This window comes from Lampetra planeri, chromosome 74 (genome assembly GCF_965212315.1).
Source record: "Lampetra planeri chromosome 74, kcLamPlan1.2.h2, whole genome shotgun sequence".
In the NCBI taxonomy this organism is placed as follows: Eukaryota; Metazoa; Chordata; class Hyperoartia; order Petromyzontiformes; family Petromyzontidae; genus Lampetra; species Lampetra planeri.
The window spans coordinates 1236413-1253516 of NC_136179.1; the positions used below are offsets into that span (position 1 = coordinate 1236413).

A 17104-nucleotide genomic window follows, 5' to 3' on the forward strand; every position below is an offset into this window, starting at 1 on the left:
TAGAGTACTTAAGGGAGACCCCGTGACGAAAGCAGGGTCACTGTGGGAACGGGTAGAGTAAGCAGGGTGAAGAGGGAACCAGGGGTAGAGAGGGATCGAATAGTGAGTCTGGGGAGAAGCCGGTGGTAGCCGTAGAGGTGCTCTCTCTCCGGTCGGTGAAGTCGGCAGAGTCCACGATCCGACACGAGAGAGAGAGACCGGAGCTAGCCGGGCAGGGACCCGGACTCAGAGTAGGACCCCTAGCCCCTTGGGAGTTGTGTACCCTGTGTATTATTGTTAACCTTTAAAAAACCCTTGGCGAAAGCCCATAACATACCTCCGTCTCCGAGTTCGTCCGTGGGAACTTCTCTTCACAATTAACAATTTTGATTGATGTATTTGCAACAAAAACGTACAGGGTTTCTACAGTGCAATAATATGAAACTTAAACTTTCCTCAAGTCTTACTAAAGAGTGTTATTGGCAGAGCAATTAACTTATAATTAAACCTGAAAGGTACATTTTCAAATGTAATTGTCTGCAATGGTCCAACTTGGCAATGTCTGAAGTATAATATTGATTACACATCTTTTCTTAACTTATATATGGACACAAATTGTATGTATATAAATGAATACATAACACTATGAGTGTCATAATTTAATATCCAAGCATGAACTCCATTCATAAACAGGTGAGAGTCCACCTTCTAGATTTTTTTTTATCGTTAAAAGTTCCGTCAAAATAAAAAGACAACCAAATCACTCAACAACATAAATCCCGTTGCACGAATGATACAATAATTTTGATCGATTATCAAGCTTGAATACCTATCATTCAATGAGCCTAAAATAACTTGCACCTAGATTTACTTTAACAAACACGTGCATACTCATGGTGTGAACTGTATGGTGTTGTGTGATATTTTAACTAAGTGTAAATAATTAGTTTTCTTACCAAATCTCTCCTCAGCTCTTTTAATTTCATCTTCATAACGGCTTGTTGGGTAGACAAACACCAGTGTTTGGTCACTTCCTTTTATGATTTTGATGTTGCATCTATTGCCCAGAATTGTTTTGAATTCTCCGTGAAAACTTCCAGAGCCTTGGATCTTTTCTGAAAAGTCTATTATTAAAGATACAACTTTAATTACTGCCTTTCAACTATTTAAAAATAAGCAAATCATACAATGTAATAACACATCAGTTCTCAAAATACATGCATCATTATATTACACAGCCAATTCAATCCAAATTCGCTGATAAAATTGTGCTTATTTTCCATTAACGATCAATATAATCTCGATCAATACCATCATCCACCTCCGATTAGCATGATTGGCTATGTACAGTGCGAAAGCATTGAAGATCAAATTACCAAAAAATATGACTATATCATTTGATAATCATTACATTTTACACATACAAGTAAAAGTGAAGCTGGAGAGTAAGCGAGCGATAGGACCTGCTACTTTATTTTAAACAGCAAATCCAAGATCCCAGAGTTGCAACTAATTTCAGGTGAGTATTAGTGGCAGGTGTGCAGTCATTGTTAACCTCAGAGAAGGAGAGTCAGAGCCAGGAGCAGATAAGTTGAGGCAGCTGCAGACATTTCAATCCCATAAGGTAAGGAAGAGGGCTCAGTAAATTCGTGCTCAAAACAAATAAGCCGTCGATAGGGCTATATAAGTTAAGCAGACTTTTCTTGGTAAGGACAATAGGGATGAGAAGGAAACGATGCAGGCTAAGTCGAAAAAGCACAGGGGGAAAAAGCAAAGGAACTGGTACAGTACAGGACTACTTAAAGGTGGAACCTTCAAAACTCTGTGGAATAAAATAATTCAATAAAACAGCAGGAAGGAGAATAACGCTTTTATCCACAATCAAGAGGTAATACAATAAGGAAACAATTGAAGAGTGTAAAGAAGATTACATCAGGAAAGGCAGCAGGAAAGAGGTATTACTGCTGACATGCTAAAGGAAGGAGTTCATAGCATGTTCGAGGAGTTGGAAAAGGTAATCAAGCCACTCATAATCGACGACAGATGCTACATATCTGGAAGAAGGCAATGATCACACCGTTACATATGAACGGGACTAAAAGAGAGCTCGGCAATTCTAGGGGTGATGGGGGGAGTATCTTGAGAATTCCAGGTAAGGTATTTGCCAAAATATTGCTGAACATGATGAAGAATCAAGTAAGAAACCAGTGTGAACTAGATCAGGGAGGGGCTGTGGTGATGAATTATTTTGGCTAAGACAGCTTACAGATGTAGTGCCATAAGAGGGAGGGGCTGCTGGGGGCTCTGGGATCCTAGGCAGATAAGCCCTCGGCGCCAGGCGCTAGGATCCCAGGCAACCCAGACGCTTAAGCCCCTTGGCGCCACCAACGGGGGAGCTGTGTGGGGGCGCACACAACCCCACCCCTCGTTGGGGACGAGGCATAAAAGGGCAGCTCCCTGGCCGATCGGGGCCAGTCGCAGCTCAAGACCCAAGACCCGAGGCCAGCCAACTTAGGACCCTGGACTCCCTCGTCCCGCTTGTCCTTGTAAGGGCCGGGACGCTGTGAGGGCCAGTGGTGGGACTCTGGGACTCCCGGCTCTACGTCCTTGTAAGGGCGAGTTCCGAGGAAGCCAGAGTCTAGACCCGCACCTTGGCTGGGTCGGGTCAATTAGCCTCCCCTAGGGAAATTGTAGCCGGAGGACCCCAGAGCGTAGCCGGAGTAGTGTATCTAGGCTGTGTACCTAAGATGTAACAGTATCAGGACTGTTGGAGTGTTGTATTGTAATAAAGAAGTTACCTCTACAAGTGTCTCCGGAACCCATTACAAAGAGAAGAGCTGGAAGAATGGGGAGGATATTTGGTTTGCTTTGTATAATTTGGATGCTTTATACATGTGAATAGGTGAGACATCGGGATTATTTGATTTTGAGGCAAGTGATTGTTAAGAGTATATTATATCTCCCACGTTGTTTAATGGTGAGCTTGTTTCAGTAGTTGGTGTTCAATTATCTCATGATTATCTTCATAGTTATCTTCATGACCAATATTTCATTCTTTAAGTTAACTTTACTGTATTACCCTTTTTGAATAGATTAATCATTGTGGTATTCAGTTTTTGCATGCACATTTTCAGCAAAAGTAATACATTAATGTTGTTCTAGAAGTCGGTCGTGCATCTTTGATGATTTCCACATTAATAACACATTCTTTAAGAGATTGCCTGTTTTCACACTATGAATTGCAGAGTTTATTTAATTTAATGTAACATCCAGAACCTTCCTCTTTATCTGACAGTTAGTCTATTTTCTTAACTATATACAGTGAGGGAAAAAAGTATTTGATCCTCTGCTGATTTTGTACGTTTCATTCTTCACCTGAGGACGGCTGCTTGCGTTGTGGCCGAAACATCGTGAGAATTATTTTATTATGTTTTATTTTTATTATTTTATTACTTCCCTTCTACGTGACTTTACCGAAAGAACCAAGAATAAAAAAAATGATCAGTCTATAATTTTAATGGTAGGTTTATTTGAACAGTGAGAGACAGAATAACAACAACAAAATCCAGAAAAACGCACGTCAAAAATGTTATAAATTGATTTGTATTTTTATGAGGGAAATAAGTATTTGACCCCTCTGCAAAACATGACTTAGTACTTGGTGGCAAAACCCTTGTTGGCAATCACAGAGGTCAGACGTTTCTTTTGGTTGGCCACCAGGTTTGCACACATCTCACGAGGGATTTTGTCCCACTCCTCTTTGCAGATCTTCTCCAAGTCATTAAGGTTTCGAGGCTGACGTTTGGCAACTCGAATCTTCAGCTCCCTCCACCGATTTTCTATGGGATTAAGGTCTGGAGACTGGCTAGGCCACTCCAGGACCTTAAAGTGTTTCTTCTTGAGCCACTCCTTCGTTGCCTTGGCCGTGTGTTTTGGGTCATTGTCATGCTGGAATACCAAACCACGACCCATTTTCAATGACCTGGCTGAGGGAAGGAGGTTCTCACCCAAGATTTGACGGTACATGGCCCCGTCCATCGTCCCTTTGATGCGATGAAGTTGTCCTGTCCCCTTAGCAGAAAAAACACCCCCAAAGCATAATGTTTCCACCTCCATGTTTGACAGTGGGGATGGTGTTCTTGGGGTCATAGGCAGCATTCCTCCTCCTCCAAACATGGCGAGTTGAGTTGATGCCAAAGATCTCCATTTTGGTCTCATCTGACCACAACACTTTCACCCAGTTGTCCTCTGAATCATTCAGATGTTCATTAGAAAACTTCAGACGGGCATGTATATGTGCTTTCTTGAGCAGAGGGACCTTGCGGGCGCTGCAGGATTTCAGTCCTTCACGGCGTAGTGTGTTACCAACTGTTTTCTTGGTGACTATGGTCCAAACTGCCTTGAGATCATTGACAAGATCCTCCCGTGTAGTTCTGGGCTGATTCCTCACCGTTCTCATGATCATTGCAACTCCACGAGGTGAGATCTTTGTCAGTGGGCAAACGTACAAAATCAGCAGGGGATCAAATACTTTTTTCCCTCACTGTACACTCTTTTACACCTATGTTCCGTTTGGAATTGATAAAAGCTACCATAATGCCTCAACTTGATTACTGTGACATCGTTTATACATCAGCAACCAGTACTGTTCTGAAAAAGCTTGACTGAATATATCATTCAGCCTTAAGATGTGCATTGATCTGCCCATATAGGACCCACCACTGCGATCTGTACATTGGGTCAAACTTAACATCTCTTAATTATAGACGTCTTATGCATCAGCTATTATTTATTTACGGTGAATAACTAAAAAATCCGCAGATTACCTCGGATCTCATTGTTTCGGAAAACAAATATGAGCTAAGATCTTCGCTTATTTACCAGCTTCGCATTCCTAATTGCCGTACAAATACTGGAGAAAGGGCTTTTGCTATAGATGCCCCCAGGGTCTGGCATGCTATCGCAAATAAACTCCAGCTTGAATCGTTACCAACAAGACGATTACTCAAAAATACTCTCGAGGAGTCGTACAACCATAGCTGCCACTGCTATCCTGTGGCCTGAAATAAAAAAAATATAGCTATAGATGACCGACGTATGAACTTATTATGTATTTTGATTATAGTGCGCTGCTACTGCTATTGTTAATCCGGCTGTTATGGATTGACTTATGCAGCTAGCGAAGGATGCTAGGTTTAGTGATGTGTGTCGCTATTGTAAACTTTTAATCACATTTGCTGGGAAAACTGTTACGTTGTTTATATAGCATTGTTTTAGTAAGATTTAAAGGGTCTTGGTTTGGCCCGATTTTTTTTTATTTAGTATAGATTTATACTTTAATTTTTTTTAATCTGTATTGTATTATGATTGTTATTGGGATCAAACATCGAAATGGAATTTTTTTCACTTTCTGTACGCAGCATGGACGGGTTATGCTTTTTCTGTAGGATTTCATTGTTTACGTATGCGATGTTCTGATTTGTGTACAATTAATTTTGGGTATATCTTGTAATTTTATTGTTTGTTGCGGTTGAACCCAAATCAAGAGCCGAATGGCTCACAGGGTAAATCCTAATAAATTAAACTGAAACTGTGTAGGCTAATCAGTTAAATGACGATGCATAAATTATCAGAGAATGTTCATTCTCATGTTCACCACAAGTTGCGTGTGTGGTTAATGTTGACTTGAATCCTTGCAAAATATTTATATTTGGTGTTTTAACATCTTAACACCTGTTGTATTACCAAAAAGGATAAAACCTATTTTTATTTTTTTCATACGTAAAATATCAATAAAAAAAAATTCCTAGACAATAAATAGTAGTATAAATAATGAATAAATACTGCACTTACTGATAATAAAGATCCAAAATGTGTTTATCCGCGAGTGGGGAGAGGTAGTGCTACGGTTAATGCTCTGTGCTAAAAACCCGATGATCCGAGTTCGATTCCCTCTCAAGCCTATCACCGGTGACAATTATCTAAACCGGTCCTGGGACTCCCCGTGGTTGACTCAGCCTCAAATGAGTACTTGGTCTGGTGTGTAGTGAACATTGCCACTGGGGGAGAGAAAAGCGGCCGGGCGTGGTGCTGGCCACCCACCTCCTCGTGTGCTATGCCGGCCTTCATAGGTGCTTGCATCTGTTAAGGCTATATGGGTGGGGGTTGTGTTTGTCCTCGAGATGCTTGCACACCAAAGGTTGAGGTGCCACCACCTGCCTCGCGTGCCACGCCGCTCCGCGCAGAACCACGGTATCAGCCAATGATAGGATACTTCCAGCTTTAGTATAACCCGCGAAAGCTTAAACTAACCCCCATGATTGCTTCCCAGCGAGAGGTCGAAAGCGTGAACGATAAATCTGCGATATATTCAATGGTCTCCTGGTGTATATGTAGTGGTGGTATTGACGTGCGCCGACTGTGACAGTGATGGATCACGGGGCGGCGCGGGGTGCGGGGTTGGGCACGCGTTGTGGGCGTGGTGTGGACGCGCGCGCCGGGAGTGACAGATGACGGGGCGGCGCGGCGTGAGTGGTGAGGCACGATGAGATGTGGGAAAAGAGGATCGTAGCCAGCGCCCGGCGATTGGTCGAATAAGTGGGTGCTCGCAGCGACGTCCGCAGGTGGGGTATAAAGGGGGACGCGCGAGAGCACTCGGGGAGAGTTACCCAGTTGAAGACCCGAAGACGGAGCTGAAGACTTAGTCGCTAAGTGGATGTTAGTCATCCGAGTAGCTCAGTGGCGTTAGTCGCCGAGTAGCTAAGTGGATGTTAGTCATCCGAGTAGCTCAGTGGCGTTAGTCGCCGAGTAGCTAAGTGGATGTTGGTCATCCGAGTAGCTCAGTGGGCGTTAGTCGCCAAGTAGCTAAGTGGGTGGTTGTCACCCGAGTACTAAGTGGATGTTGGTCATCCGAGTAGCCCAGTGGCGTTAGTCGCCGAGTAGCTAATCGGATGTTGGTCATCCGAGTAGCTCAGTGGGCGTTAGTCGCCAAGTAGCTAAGTGGGTGTTTGTCACCCGAGTTCTAAGTGGATGTTGGTCATCCGAGTAGCTCAGTGGGCGTTAGTCGCCAAGTAGCTAAGTGGGTGTTTGTCACCCGAGATACAAAGTAGGTGTTAGTCACCTGTAACCAAGTTTGATAAAATAAAGAGTGTGTTACCCGTGAAGTCGTCTCCCGCCGAGTTACTACATTACATATATATGTAATGCGGGCATAAACGGCCTAGCGGATATGACGTCACGGGGGGAGGGGTTAGGTCACGTGGGGGAGAGGGGTAAGCTCTTAAGGGAGAGAACCGGAAGAGACAGGGGAGAGTGTGGGAATAAAGACAGGGTGAGGCCACGCAGGGCAGAGGGTGGAGAGTGGCGAGATCAGAGGCATAGCTAGGGGGGGGCAGGGGGGTACATATGTCCCCGGGCGCCAAGGTAAAGGGGCGCCAAAATGAGGCTTACAATGTTACATTATAACTTATTGCGGCGGGCGCGGCAGCCTGAAAGTACTGCACAAATCTACACCTCAACCTAAGAGTTTATATATCCCGCCACACACAGCCTACATGTCATGTAATTACATTTTGGTATGTGATTAACGGGGGGGGGGGGGGGCAATTTTATAGTTCGTCCCCGGGCGCAAAATATCCTAGCTACGCCACTGGGCGAGATCGCCACGCGGTGAGACTCAGCACCGTCGGCCAGCGGTGACCGGGCACAGGAGGAACAGAGAGCAGCGGTGGAGCTGCGGTGAGAGCAGCTGAAGGACTGCACAAGGAAGCCTGCAGCGGAGCTGCAGCGGAGTGGGGAAAGGCTACGGGAGCGACGGCAGCTGTCGAGCTGCCAAGCGGAGAGGCTCTGAGCGAGGGCCGTATGGGACAAGTGTAAAGAACCCAATAAAGGACAACGGAGACAGACACAGTGAAAGAGTCCTTTATTACACTGGTGTCAGAAGTGAAACGGCATGTCAAAACAGCTCAGAAGAAAGAATATTCCGGCGCCATCATCTGCTACATCATCCGACGACGACGACCTTCCTCAGGCGGTGGACCTGCCTGCGATGGAGGAGGAGATCCGTAAGGGAACGAGTACGGGTCCGGGAGTCCAAGATGTCGCCACATCGGTGGACCCGTCCGCGCCAGAGGACGCGGACTTACGATGGAGACAGATGGCGGCGCAGCTGGAGACCTTGAAAATCGTGCTGGCGCAATTGTGCGAGCTCGTCACGCCGAGGACGGCGTCGGGGAGGGCCGGTGGTGATCTACAGGCCGCCGCCTTGCCTGCGCTGTCAGCGCCATCTGCCACGCGGCACGAAGACGCCATCTTGGGCGTGGCAGGGGAAGAACGGCGGGAAGCCGCCATCTTGCGCTCTCCGCGGTGGGGAGCCGCCATCTTGGACACGTTGCGATGCGACGCCATTTTGAATATGCCGCGTGATGAGTCATCTGCTGAGGACGGCGCACCAAGGAGTCGCAGTCGTCATCTGACTGCCGTTAAAGAATTCTCCATCGGTGGCGACTGGAGTGCTTTCGCCTGCAGATTTTTGTCGGCGGTGCGCTCCGCCAGGTGGACTGACGCTGAGGCATTGGAGGTTCTACCGACTCTTCTCGACGACGAGTCGGTGCGATTCTTCCATTCTATAAAGGCCGAGAAGAAGAAAACGTTGAGAGGAGTTTTCGACGAGATGGCTGATGCATACGAGCCACCGGATGATGCCCATCGTCGGTTTGTTCAACGCCAGCGAGCACCCGAGGAGTCGCCGGTGGCATACAGGGGTGCTGTCTTGGAGTTGGCCATGGCCGCATACCCGGAGACGGAGCCGGACCTACTCGAACCCCTCATTTTGGGAAAAATGCTCGAGCTGTCCCGGGATTTGGGGATCCCTATGCCGGTGTGTGGGCACGAAAAACTGACATCCCGGGCGGCCGCAAAATGTCTGGATGCCCAGTTCAATCTACGCCACTGGAAGCAAGTCACGGCGTGGACGGGGGGAACCATCATCGAGGGAGGTGCCGTGGGTTGGGATCCCAAGAAGGCGGTGTACGTTCCTGATGGGGGGGGGGGGGCCCGCAGGAGCTGACAGCCGCCTCTGCTCAGTGGTCGGCCCGCAGTAGACCGGGGCCGCGATCGGCGCCGCCGACGCGGGAGCGTCGGGACGGGGGGGCCTGCGGCTCGGCGTAACGACATCGACTGCTTCCGCTGCGGTCGTAAGGGCCATTACGCCAGGGACTGCTGGGCCCGTATCCCAGGTCCGCCCCAGCAAGAGGCCTCGACAGCGGACGCGCCGCGGAAGGATCCTCCAGGACAGGCAAGTCGGTGCGCACCAGACACCCGGCAAGGCTTGACACCTCATTCATCACCATTGTCGCGCGATCCGGGTGTTGTTAATAACGGGAGGCCATCGACTGGGCCATGTCGCTCGGTAACGCAGTGGCGTAAATTGGCACGGCGGGTCGTTGCGGCCGCTACTGGTTCGTCCACTGTACCTGGTTCTATACAGGATGTTGACGTGCGTATTTTAGTGGAGTCCGGGGCGTCCGCGACCATTATATCGGGTGTAATTTCCCATCTGTTGGGCATCCCACTGGAGGCCGTGCGTCCGGTTTACGACTCCTGCATTGCGGCGAACGGGGGTAATATGGGCATTGTAGGCCAGGTGGACACCAATATATCTATAGGGAGAGTGTCGGCCTCGGGGATTGTGTTAATTTCGAGGTCCCTTGCGGTTCCTTGTTTGTTGGGAACTGATTTTTTGGCCAAAATGCCCATTCTGATAAGAATTAATGAAAACTGTATCGAATTACCGGGGGGTCGTAAATCACATTTCTGCCGTCGCCCTTTGGGGCGACCTGCTCCGGTCGGCCAGGTGCAGGCGCTGTCCGAGGTATCTGTTGACATTCCACCTGGCTCACAGATGCTTATCCCTTTGCGATATCGGAAACCTGTGCCAGGTCGTGAAGGAGCAATTGGGGTTTTGTTGTCGCCGTCCGCCACCATAACAGGCGGATCAGCGATCGTCGGGGCGCAAACTATTGTTCGGCCGGACCAGCAGCCATTTTTGCAGGTGCTTAATGGAAGTACGGAAAACGTGTGTGTGCCAGCTGGTACGGTTGTGGCACATGCCACTACGGCGTTTACGGCCCAGGATTATCTTGGCAGCCAGGTCATGGTTGCCGGTGTTTCGGGCCCTGGGGCCGCAGATAATTGCTGGATCGCCGAATTGTGTGGGGAAAATCCTTCCCTTTCCGGGGACCAACGTGTCGCGCTTCGTAAGTTATTGCTGAGTTATTCTGACGTGTTTATCTCCGACGAATTGGACTTGGGACGCACCTCTCTGCTTTCCCATCATATTGACCCAGGGGACGCTGCCCCTATTCGGTTGAACTCGCATCGGATGAGTCCGGCAGAGCGAGATCATGTTCGAGGGGCAGTGGATGACATGTTGGCTGCGGACATAATATCTCCATCTAACAGCCCATGGGGCGCGCCTGTTATCTTGGTTAAAAAGAAAGACGGGAAATTGCGATTTTGTGTTGATTTTCGGAAATTGAATAAAGTATCCATGGCAGATGCGTACCCCCTGCCGCGTATGGACGATTCCCTCGATGCCTTGTCGGGGGCGAAATTATTTTCGACGCTGGATCTCTCTTCGGGATTCTGGCAGCTTCCCCTCGATGAGTCCTCGCGGGAAAAGACTGCTTTCCGTACGCCGCAGGGGTTATTTAAATTTAATTGTCTTCCGATGGGGTTGAATGCTGCCCCCGCCACATTTCAGAGGTTGATGGAACTGGTGTTAACTGGGTTGCAGTGGGAGACATGTCTGATATATTAGACGATATTATCGTCTTCAGCCGCACATTTGACGAACATTTACTGAGGTTGGAGGCGGTGTTCGCCAGGATGCGTTCCGCTAACTTGAAATTTAAACCTAAGAAATGTCACCTACTGCAACGGTCCGTGCGCTATTTGGGACACATCGTTAGTGCGGAGGGGGTTGCCACGGATCCGGACAAGACGGCGTGCGTCCGTGACTGGCCAACCCGGCCACGGTGGGGGATGTGCGTCGGTTTTTGGGGTTCGCCTCATATTATCGTAGATTTGTTCAAAATTTTGCAACGATCGCGAGGCCTCTGCACCTCCTTACGGGTAAGGGATGGAAATTTGCTTGGGGACCGCCAGAAGAGGCGGCGTTTCAAGGCCTGCGCGATCGGTTGGCTACGGCGCCGACGTTGGATTATCCGAATTTTGATCGCCCCTTCATTCTGGATACGGACGCGAGTGACACGGGCATTGGAGCCGTGTTGTCTCAGTCCAAAGGCGGTGTGGAGCACGTGGTGGCGTACGGTAGCCGGGTTTTGTCTCCCGCAGAAACCCGCTACTGCGTCACTCGCCGAGAACTTTTGGCTATTGTTTACTTTCTCCGCCAATTTCGACCGTATCTCTACGGCCGTTCGTTTATTGTGCGCACGGATCATGCGGCCTTGCAGTATGCGCTGAAGGTGGACCAACCATCTGGCCAGCTGGCGCGGTGGTTGGATACGCTGCAAGAATTTTCCTTTCAAATTCATCATCGGAAGGGGGTGCGTCACGCGAATGCGGACGTGCTTTCTAGGTTGCCGCAGCGAACCCCTTGCGCGTGCGCGTCCGGGATGCATAGGTGTGCGCCGATCCAGCACCCCCCTCAGCCTGTTGCGTTGGCAGTTGAGGTGCCTGAGGCTCCAATGGGGCTGGGACCGGCTGATGGGGTTTTGAATCTTCCAAGGGCTGTGTGGATTCGGGAACAAATGCTGGACGATTCATTGGCAACCTTACGGAGTCGGGCTGCAAAAGAGAGTGGGGGACCGGGTTCTGGGGGTACGCCGGAAACCACTCTCCGCGATGGTCTGCTGATGTGGAGGGAAGGGTTACAGGAACGCTGGCGTCTTGTTGTACCGGCATCCTTGCAGTACGAATTGATTAGGACTCTGCATTGCGACACGCTCTTACATCTGGGGGTGCAGAAGACCCTATTAACGTTGCAGCGAGATTACTTTTGGCACGGCATGACAACAGATGTCGTCGGTCACGTTCGCGCATGTCCCGATTGTGCCCGGCGGAAGCCGCCTAAACACCCATATGTGCCACCGATACAGTCTATTCAAGTGTCTCGAGTTAATGAACTGGTCGCGTTAGATATTTTGGGACCCTTCCCGCCATCTGCTAAAGGTAATAAATACTTGCTAGTCGGGGTGGAGTACCTCTCCCGCTGGCCGATGGCCTGGCCCTTGCCCGACCAGTCGGCGGCGTCCATTACAGACACCTTTCTATTTGGGTACGTTATGGATAAGGGGGCGCCGGAGAGGCTCCTCACAGATCAAGGCCGAAATTTTTCTTCTAAATTGTTGGGGGAAGTGTGCGCGGCTCTGGGAACCAAAAAGATATGGACATCTCCCTACCACCCACAGACGGATGGTATGGTCGAACGGCTAAATCGGACTTTGTCCGCCATGCTGTGTCACACGGTGAGTGAAAAACAATCAGATTGGGATTTGCATATCCCTGGGGTACTCTCGGCACACCGGATGACGCCGCATGTGTCTACAGGATATTCGTCGTTTTTCGTTATGTACGGTCGCGAAAACGTGCCCCCGATGGATGTGCAGTTGGAAACAGGAGTGAGGGGACCTACTAAGCCTCTTCCTGATTACATTCAGGACACCGTTCACCGTGTCACTGAGGCACGGGAAGGGGCCCGCATGGCTATGGCCAAAGCCCAGGCCCGGAATGAACGGTGCGCTCGACGCTCTAAGGGGAAGTGCCCCTGGAATGTGGGGGACATGGCCTGGCTGCATTGCCCACAGGTGCGGCCAGCGACCTCCCCTAAATTACATAAACCATGGCAAGGGCCTGTTCGCCTCATCGAAGTTCCCAACCCACAGTCTGCACGCGTTCCATTTGGATCTCGGCGTTGGTACGTTCACACGTCTCGCTTGAAACCATATGTGGCCCCTCGAACGGATGCGTCATCTCCTGATGTTGCCTTGCCGGGGTCTGTTGCTGCCGACGCACCCTTGCCTGTGCCTGTTGACCCTGCAAGAGCGCCTGTCGTGCCTTTTACAGACAAGCCGGCCGTGACACTGCAGGAGACAGAGGACTCTGCTCGGGGTGTGCCTACCACGGCTGCGGGGACGCCGAGCCCTGCCGCCCTTCCGACCCCGCCACAGACACGATTGCGGGACACCCCGGACTCTGGGCCTTCAGGGATACGGGACCGGGACGTTGGCGGGCCTCCAATAGCGACAGGAAGACTTAATCCTGTCGCTCTTAAAACCCCGTCGCGTTCCCGGTCTGCAGGGGGGCCGCCGCCCGTCCGGGACGGGCCAGCGACCCGCACGCGGTCTAAGTCCCTTTCGTTTCGTTGATTTATACTGTTGTGTTCTTGTTGTTATTGTTATATTTATTGTGTGCTTCGTTGTCCTCACATGTATGATGGTTGTGGTCGCTCGCATGACTTGTTGTTGTTGTTGTTCAGCCGAGGACGGCTGCAATTTTATCCACGGGGGAGGGTGGTGTAATGCGGGCGTAAACGGCCTAGTGGATATGACGTCACGGGGGGAGGGGTTAGGTCACGTGGGGGAGAGGGGTTAGCTCTTAAAGGAGAGAACCGGAAGAGACAGGGGAGAGTGTGGGAATAAAGACAGGGTGAGGTCACGCAGGGCAGAGGTTGGAGAGTGGCTAGATCGCCACGCGGTGAGACTCGGCACCGTCAGCCAGTGGTGACCGGGCACAGGAGGAACAGAGAGCAGCGGTGGAGCTGCGGTGAGATCAGCTGAAGGACTGCACAAGGAAGCCTGCAGTGGAGCTGCAGCGGAGTGGGGAAAGGCTACGGGAGCGACGGCAGCTGTCGAGCTGCCAAGCGGAGAGGCTCTGAACGAGGGCCGTGTTGGATAAGTGTAAAGAACCCAATAAAGGACAACGGAGACAGACACAGTGAAAGAGTCCTTTATTACATATATATAGCAAGAACAACCACACGAAGATTCAATGAAGAACGTACCAAAATACATGTTAAAATACATGGTGAAACTGTCATGAAGGTTATTCCCTGTGAGATTAGAATACATTTCCCGAAATATGTATTAGAAATACATGCGTAAATATGGTGTAAAGATTAACCATGTCAAATTTGCTGATAAAATAGTCATGACGATATCCAGTGGGATAATGAGAATAATGTTAAAAATAATAATGCTAAGTTTTCTGAACAAAATGAATACATATTCAAGAAGTTCGCTGACAGACATATGTCGGAGGGACACAGCTAAAAAACAGGAGAATATGTGTACCTTGGGAACCTGTTGAAGGAGATGATGTTAATAAATGAACCTTAAACAACTCAAATGTGTGCCCCTAGCCATTACTTACATGTATAATTGTCATTTCCACCTCCTGAGAATATACAAACAAGAACAAATTAGACTTTGTCATTACTTTTATGCTCAATAAACTAAACATAACTAAACCGTTTAAATAATATATAAATCAGCTGTACATTTTCCCATGTTAAATACTAGATTGTTAAAATTGATGGTCAGAATGCTTTGCCCATTGTCAGTAGTTCTTATTAGGTTGCACGGTTGATGGCCATGCCATGTGACCTCCCAGGACCTTGCTCTGGGGTCACACGTGGACACGCTCCTCCGTGTATGAGGCTTTAAGGCAACTCGCGTTGGACCATGAATCTGTCAAGAGTGGGGCCTCAGGGGCAGACCCCCGAATATAATACAATTAACATTTATAATGCATCTAATGTAACTTCATTTCAAAATGCTGCACGTAAGAATTGGGACATTGGCATCTTGGGGAATAAAGGATTTAGAGGTAAACGCAAACATGGACAGAGGACATGAGGTCGGAATTAGAGGCAGGGCAGATGAGGTGCCAGAACGACCGTACATACATTTTTAAGGAAATCAATTAACATGGACTTCGATGGACTTCTCTTTCAGTGTGCTACTTTTATATTTTAATTATGTCATACACTTTCAAAGGAGTGAATTATTACAACGACTCGAAACTATTAAAAGTTACCAGGATAAAATCACGAAGAAATGTAAATGACCCATCTAATAATGCGTTTGCAAGTTGGTGATGTCAGTAGCAACTTAACGCGCACAGCCAGATGAAGCAGCCTCACTCGATTTCCGAGTTAATTCCCTGACAAAACTCAAAGCAGTTTGAGCGAAACGTCATACATCGATGAATTCGGTCATAAACAGACTGAAAACACCGACATTTGATACGGACATTTCTAAGTATAAATAAATACATTTGTAAACGTGGGTTTTGCGAGTTGAGATGATTTAGAAATTCGTTAAGTGTATCTTTGCCGTGTGGCCAGATCACCACTGTGTCATCTTCTTAAACAACTACGCTGGTTTGGTCGTCTGCGTGCGTATCTGGACGTTAATTTATTTACGGACCCGCCCAAACAGCTCGCTCTGATTCGATGAAAATAAAACAGCCGGCAAAAAGCCACAGCTCACTTTGATTCGATGAAAAATAAATAATTAACACGCCCGGAAGAGAGCGATAGCATAGGTTTGGCAAGGTCTGCACCGCAGTGCTGCAGTGCACTGTGGGCGCAGACCCTGCGCTGTGTGAGTGTGGTGTGTATGCAAATGTGCGAATGGTAGTTACGCTAATATTACGTTTATTTATGTAAAAAATGGGTGCTGCGTGCTGCGATTAGTGTAGTCCCCAAACAACTTTACCTTACGAGTAGGCAGGGGTCGCTATACAGTGAGTCTTAGCGGACTGAGCTGGCAGCTTCACCTGCCGGGACCACGGCCAGTTGCATAGCGCACCCCTACAGTTTCGCCCATGGGTCAATACCCCCATGGGGCAACCCAGCTGACTGTTTGATGGGTACAATGGGTACTTTTTGGTTTATCCGCCTTATTACCATTATTATGTATTGACGTTGATCACGTCTCCATGGACGGCTTGCTGTCTACTTCGGTTGTGTAATTCAGATGTTGTGCATGCTGCTGCTGGTAAGGGCATGTGTTGCATAATATGCGGCATGTGTCCGCGTATCATGTTTGCCACGGATGCAGTTGGCGTTACTGTACATTTATGATGTTTTGGAGTGCCAATCCCATGCACTTTGAAATGTAATAAACTGTCAAAAAAGGTTGCAGCCCGGCCCCCGCCGCTGTCACTCTCTGGCCGTTGCACAAGCCATATCGGAATTTGCGACATGCTAAAACAATGAATACAGTGTGACACCACCCGGGTAACTCCCGGGATCAAAATGGGCATGGGAAAGTGATCGCTTTATTGAGATGATTATGGTAATACCACAGGGTATTGTGAACTGTTCAGGAGGAGGAGAGGTCTGGATTTGTAAGTCTCACAGTACCGGTAAGAAGCGCCGGGTGGGGGATGCCCTCCACTGGGGAACAAATTCTGTCATTATTAGTATACGATCATGCAATATTTCTATCTGCAAGCTGCCATAACTGAAACGATCCCCGTTATTGTTCGATTGAGAGTGACCCACACCTCTGATACCATATGTGAGGAACCCAAAAATCTGGTGCATGCGTAAAACACCCACAATGGGAATACGTAAACGTAAAAACACCAACAAAATACATTTTAATATAAGAAAAAAATTGGTGGCCCCATAGCGGATCTGTCTGTGTGTGTACATACAGACAGAGGATGCAGGGGCCAACCTGTGTGCGATCGCAACGGTGCAATTGCTGACCAATGTCACTGTGGATGGCGCACACGCTGACGCACACCGGAGCTGTGTCTTTGCGATGCAAGGGCATGGTGGATGGTGGAGCGCATATGGATGGTGCGTTACGAATAAAATAAAACAAAACAAACCGCTGGAATCAGCCATGTGAGCAGGCTACCTTGAGAGCGATCGCGAATGGGTTGCGTGTCTGGAAGAAGCCTCGCTCTTTCAGATGCTGTACCAGCTTCGTCAACTCTTCGCTACGATTCTGCTGTATTCCATGCCAGCAAATACGAAGGCTCTCTGGGATAAATTCTACGACGAATTGGCTTGCGATTACGAGTACCAGTACCGCCAGCTGACCAACAAAGAAGAAATGGTAAATCTTCTTGGTTCTTTCGGTAAAGT

The 17104-nt window shown here is 48.6% G+C and overlaps 1 long non-coding RNA gene across 1 annotated transcript in view; it reads right to left on the reverse strand.

Annotated features, from left to right (window-relative positions):
• LOC144737786 (uncharacterized) overlaps nt 1-17104 on the reverse strand; it is a 65002-nt gene that overhangs the window by 15966 nt on the left and 31932 nt on the right. Inside the window, exon 2 of the long non-coding RNA XR_013589077.1 lies at nt 936-14394. This is a non-coding gene — a long non-coding RNA (uncharacterized LOC144737786). The remainder of the gene's footprint in view (nt 1-935; nt 14395-17104) is intronic.